At 39.8% G+C, this 6,570-nt stretch overlaps 1 long non-coding RNA gene across 1 annotated transcript; it reads left to right on the forward strand.

Moving 5' to 3' along the window:
* The first annotated feature begins 1,295 nt into the window (after positions 1-1,295).
* On the forward strand, positions 1,296-4,042 carry LOC140560041 (uncharacterized). Its single transcript, XR_011979945.1, has 5 exons — positions 1,296-1,467; positions 1,701-1,814; positions 1,939-2,028; positions 2,734-2,838; positions 3,750-4,042. It is a non-coding gene; the product is annotated as an uncharacterized lncRNA (long non-coding RNA).
* Positions 4,043-6,570: the final 2,528 nt, after the last annotated feature.

Here is a 6,570-nt window from a genome sequence, read left to right on the forward strand (position 1 = left end):
AGGTAGACACGTGGACAGGTGAGTTAATGGTAGAGTTTATGTTAGCTGGTTTTCTGGTTAGTTTTTATACTCCCTCAGAGTACAGTACAGAAACACACACCATATGACCTTAGAATTTTACATGATGGGTTTTGTGAAAATGGGCTAATTTGATTATTTGAGGTTAATCATCTGAATGTTAGAACTATCTGAGCTGGTTTCCCAGACTTGCATTAAATCTGGTCCTTGACTAAAAGAGAACTTCAGTGAAGATCACCACTGGAAAAAAGCTAGTTAGTGTTTGGGATTATGATCAATCCATGTCTGGGTAATCAGCCCTTTCTGATCTAAATCACCATGTGTGAAATAATGTGTAATGTGTTGAAATTATTGCACCACTGATTTATTGCATATATTATAATGAATTGCATTACTGTTATTATTGCACATATGAACAGTATAATTTTAGTATTTTTCTGATGAACCACAGTGTCACACATTGAGGGAGGAGTTAGAGTTTGATGGTCACAGGTAGAAATGACCTGTGGTGCATTTTGGTGATGAGTCTTGCACTGAATGTGCTCCTGTGGGTTGGAGCCATTATCCGTAATGGCATGTAGCTTATACAGCATCCTCCCCTCTGACACTGCCTCAGTGAGTCCACCTTCACACCCACATCATCACTGGCCTTTTGGATCAGTTTGTTCAGTCTGTTGGTGTCTGCCACTCTCAGCCTGTCCCAGCATGCACTTGCACTTGCCACTACAGACTCATAGAAGATCCTGAGCATAGTCTGGCAGTTATTGAAGGACCTTAGAAAATAGAGACGACTTTGGTCCTTCCTGTAGAGGGCGTCAGTGTTCTTAGCCCAGTGTAGTTAATTGTCAATGTAAACTCCTAGATATTTGTAGTTCTCCACAGTGTCCACATTGACCCCCATGATGGACACGGGTCACCAGTGCCTTGTCCCTCCTTTACAGGTCATTTTGTAAAATACATTTTCATGAGTCGCTGAACAATAACAAAAAATGGTTCCGCTTCCCATCCTCTATGAGGAAACATACGTCATGTATGAAAATGTCAAAAAAAAAAAAATCCAGAAAATGCAAGAACATCTGAAGCTTCAGCTAGTGAACAATGCTTTGCGGATGTAAATGCACACCAAGTTATTGGTATGTATTTTTTACACCTAAAATGTTGTTCACAACAATTTGGAAGGGTGAGGCTGTTGAAAAGCCACTTGTCCTTATTTGTGCAGGTCTGTAATTAGAATGCCACTGTTATTCAGTATTTTCCTAATTCCAGAATGGGAACATTTGTGGCGATTTGTGTATCTTCCAAAAAGCTTTCCTTGAATGAACATATTGTCATCATGAAAAAAAAAATTCTGTAGCATTGACCACTTCTCTTGCCCAGTTTGCACCCTAGATACAGTTGCTGTGTCTGTCGATGGAAACCGAAAACTACATCGTTTCAGCAAAACAAAGAGTTATGTTATTATTAATAACTGTAAACTGTCAGAATCTCTAGGGAGTATCTCTATTATCTTTAATGTTTTCTTTAGAGGAACAGACATTTTCTGATGGCATTTTTTTGCCAGTGATAAAGATTCGTTCGTAAGAAGGCCAAGCCAGTAAGATATTTATCAAAACACTTTAGGCTGTACATAGTGAAGCAGGATTTACTTTTTGTATATATTTGATAGTGACATTGTGTTACAGGTACATGGAAAAGGAATCTGTGGGACATCAACATGGGCTGCAGCCAGAGAGACCTCTAAAAAGACAAACATCATATGTGATGAAGTCGTCCTGGAGGTGGCAGTTTGCTTAAAGGTCTGAACATGTATTGAGGGAGATATTTGCCAATCCTCCATTTTTGCAAGAAGAACTGGCCACAAAAACAAACGGAAAGTTCTTCTGCACTGATATAATGTGTGGATATTGGCCCTATCTGCAGAAGCCGGCTCAGACATTCCCAGAAATACAAAACTTGACTTAGATGACTTAGACTTTTCTGCATGCAAAGGGGCGTTCTACAAAATGTGAGGTAATTGTGTATTGTCGAACACACAGTTAAGTATTTTACCATATTGGTGGTGTTTTTAAACTTCAAATTTGTATTCTTGACATCTGATATAAATGCTGTAGGTGCCGCAGGGTGGCAGAAACCAAACAGGGGTAGGCACTACCATATTTAACAGCTTTTTGCCACGAGTGGCTCTAACTACAAAATACATGAGTAAGGCTGGGAAGTGTACCTTTACTTACAGTGCTCATGTATTGTGCTTTTTTACCCTACTTTTCATTGATCATATTTGTTGACTAAGCCCTGGTGAAACAGCACCTTTATCAGTTCCTTCATCATTACAGCTCGAGTGGATATGATCACATTGCATGTCAGGAGGGAGGATCATCTTACTGTTTTTTACAAGTATATTTTAACACCTGCCCTTTTAACTGATAGAGTGACCATGGCAAACAAACTTCAAAATTATTTGTATAATTGCTTTCTCATTGCATAAGTGATGTGACTTTCTCTGTCAAAATGTTGGAATACTTATTAGTCACCCTAAAACTAAAAATAAGGCAAAATATAGATAGATTCTCAGATTTTCTTGGCAAAACATTTATGGGTGTCGTCTTTTAATTTTACATCCCATGTTGTTTAGTCATTTACTGTTTTGTCTTTATCTCAATATGTTAGATTTACTTTTAATGTCAACCACCTTAACCTGACAAATATTCTTTACAGCTCCACATGAACCCAGATCAGATGATCCAGTGGGGTTGCAACATGTGATTGAAGGCCTATTCTTGGGCATGCAGCAGAAAAGGGGGGATCTATATCGAGTAACTGGTAAGTAGCCATGTTCAGGTTGCCTCCCAGACATCATGAACTTGTGGAATTAATTTTTAAATGTGAAATCTGTGACAATAACATTAAGTTGTAGGTCATTTAGGTAATTTCCAGTTCAAATACATTTTTACATGGAGCAAAGTGCCCCTTCCACATCGTACACTTAAACCCTTACATAATCTTTATACTGTGTTTATACTCTAGTGAGCATGTTCAATAAAACCACCTCATTGTTTCTGCACGTTTTCCATTTGATCAGTTCCACTGACCATATAGGTCTTGGTTGTTGTACAGTTACATACTGTAATCCATCTTTTTCCCTGTGTACTTTGCCAGCACACCTTTGCCTTTTTCTTTAGTATTCAGGACCTCCACAAGACTATCATTTCCAGTTGGTTACAGGACGCTGTTGGCTGGATATTTGTGATTGGTGGACTATTCTCAGTGACCCTGATCTGTTTAAAAACTCCAGCAGCACTGCTGTGTGTCTGGCTCACTCGCACTGGTGCAACACACACTAACACACCTCCCTGTCAGTGTTACTGCAGTGCTGAGAATAATCCACCACCCAGATAGTACCAGTTTATTGCACTGGTGTGACTGAATCAGACACAGAAGGGCTGTTGGAGTTTTCACTGTTCACTCAACGTTTAAAAACTCTAGCAGCACTGCTGTTTCTGATGTATGCTACGACTACTTTTGTATTCGCTGACGTTATGACTTGGGATTCTGGTATGTTAATTTTGACATGAACTATTTTCGTGACTCTTCATTTGAACTCATTAAACTCAGACTTTTCATTTGTTTCAGACCATAGAAATGTGCAGATTCTGACCATGAAGATCATTAGACCTGACATTTTTACCCCCTTTTTTGCCCATTTGCACTAAACTGTGCTTTCAACCTCACAGAGTGACCATGTTCCAGAGTCAGGAGAAAATGACTGAACGCCCGACTCCTCTGATTAACTGTCACAGTGCTTCTGCTTTTCTTCCTCCACAATGTAAAACCAGTCACGCATTGCCTGTGTAGTCAGGACAGACAGTTGCAGCACTAACATCAGATGTCAAGTCATCAGATGTGGAGTGAGAGTGAGAGAGAGAAGCAGGAGCTCTGATGCTGTGTGCATCGCCTTTCAATTCAATTACACTCCCCTGCCAACCAATTCAGTTCAGCTGGTGATATCCATGCATTGAGTTGATGATGACAAGTAAGTGCCAGCTAGTTGGCTGTTCAAGTTTGTTTCTTGTGAGAATGAACTCCATGTTAAAGAATAAAGAGAGAAAGAAAGTCGTTCGAGCTGCAGTAAAGTTCTTGTTCTGTGCGAAAAATGGCTTCCGCCTGAGGACATAGTAGTGCAGTTCTCATGTTCGCCAAACATATAGGGAAGCTCTATATGTAACCGTGTGCATATTCTCTAGAACGTAATGTCCCTTAAATACTATTCCTGCTAGAACTGAATGTTAATACTTATTATTTATTAAGTGATCATTTCTTATCTGATTCAGCAGTTTACAATATTTGTTCGAATATGATTTGATGGTTTGTTTTTTATTTGTTATTTCAGACTGTGAGCAATGCTGAATGTCAAGTTGTACTGTGAAGTACTATTGGATTACAATACAGTTTAATAAGAAGAAATGATGTTCCCTCGTCTTTATTCCTGTGTCCTTACCGATGCACCATCCTGTTTACTGTGAAACCCAATACGAGCTAGCCCTACCTATATCCTCTGAAACACAAGACATGAAGAAGAACGTTTTTGACAAGGTGATGCACCTGGAGAGACTTATCGAGGAAGAGGCTCTACTTGTGGAAGAAATGAGACAACAGTGGAACCATCTAACAAGATCCTGCAGGGCTTTGAGGGACCAGGCTGGTGTGTTATCAGATGGCCTGGCCACACAGAGTGAGAAGTGAAATGAAAATACCCCCAAAAAAGCAGATCAGAATCATTTTCAGTTATAATTAGTTTTAAACAAATGTAGGTGATGATAAAAAGCATACAGTGATTATAAATCCAGTATGAAGATGAAATTCCAGACTCTTATGAAAGAACCATGAAACTACAGGGGCCAATTTCCTGCACAGGGATTAAGCTTAGTCTTGGACTATTTTTGGGTGTTCAATTGTGGGACAAGTTGGAATGGGAAGTAAACATGGACAAGCTGTACAAGAAAGGCCAAAGCCAGCGCTACTTTTTGAAGGCTGAGGTTCTTTGGTGTGACAACCTAGTTGCTATGAACGTTCTACAAATCTGTGGTGCCAAGTATCATTTTTCTGTGCCATTGTGTGCTGGGCAGCAATACTACAACAAAAGACCCAAACAGGCTGAACAAGATCATTAGACTGACTGACTCAGTCCTGGGCGCTAAACTGGACACAGTGGAGATGGTGCTGGAGAGGGTAATGGGATGTTGGCAAAGGTGTCTGTGATCATGAAGAACTCTCACCCAGTCCACAAAACACTACATGGACAGAGAGCACCCAATGGGCAGCAGACCTAACTGCAGGAAAAAACACTTTGACAGGTCATTTCTTCCTACAGCCATCAGATTGTACAAATCTACACTCCAATCCATCAAATTAATCTGTTACTCAGCATCATTGGACATCTGTATATCACCTGCACTGCATTTCCATCACAGCCTGTTCTGCTCTAGTCATCTTTTGCACAATACTGTGTGTTACAGCAGTTCTGCATTAAGTACTTAGTACTATACTGCAACTGTAAACGACCTCATCCGTGGATTACTGTTACCATCACACAGTAACATTAACTGTGACAGTAACTGTGGCTATGACTGTGGCAATAACTGTAACTTCAATACCTATATATGAGGGTTAGGGTCCTCTATAACAGAAATATGCTACAAAGCCATTCAGGGAAACTGAATATCTCTGTACCAGTCCTTGGTGTGGTAACGTCAGACAAAGCTGTAGACCACTAGAATAACCAGCTGTACTGAGTACTCCTCCTCTTCCCTGCCCGCTTCTCCAACTAAAGTATAAAACATAGCCAAAGTCAAAGCGTATAGTGCAGTTGTGAGGACAACCCACTTGGAGGCCAGTAGACTCGACTTTTTTCCAAACTCAATCACCTTACACCACTTTACACTAGACCTGCACAGTTCAACAACATTAGAGACTGAGTGCATGTGCGCATAATGGAGATATCTGTCAGGGGGTCCAGCAATGTGTGGGTGTCTCATGTAAAATGCATTTTGCAGCATGTAATGTCTGGATAAATGAGTGTAATTAGTTCTATTAAAACATTAACAGCCCTCATTATCTAGCTCGCTGCCTCTTCTGTTTTACATTTATTATAGTCCTATTTTATTCGATTTATTACAATGGTCAGTGGCTTGTCTAGGCTGAGGTCTAAGTTAGACATAGGTTTTAATTTAAACTAATAAGATTATTTTGAATCTCTTCTGTCACATACGTGTTATTTGTGTAAAAATGACTGACATGAGCTCTACGAAGGACTGTCAGTTCATGGATGCAAACGTAGGGATGCAGTTACTGCACAGGACCTGGCCCCAGTTTGAACATAAGACAGCTCTCATTTGAACTAAATTTGTCCTCATTTCTGTGTAATAGAATGGCAGGATGTCATGCTTTGTATGTTTTTTACAGACACTGATATGACCCCTACCGAGGGAAGGATTTCAGTGGTATTTGTTTCATGGCATTATTTCCATTATTACATTCATGTCATGACATTTTCTA

This window comes from Salminus brasiliensis, chromosome 7 (genome assembly GCF_030463535.1).
Source record: "Salminus brasiliensis chromosome 7, fSalBra1.hap2, whole genome shotgun sequence".
In the NCBI taxonomy this organism is placed as follows: Eukaryota; Metazoa; Chordata; class Actinopteri; order Characiformes; family Bryconidae; genus Salminus; species Salminus brasiliensis.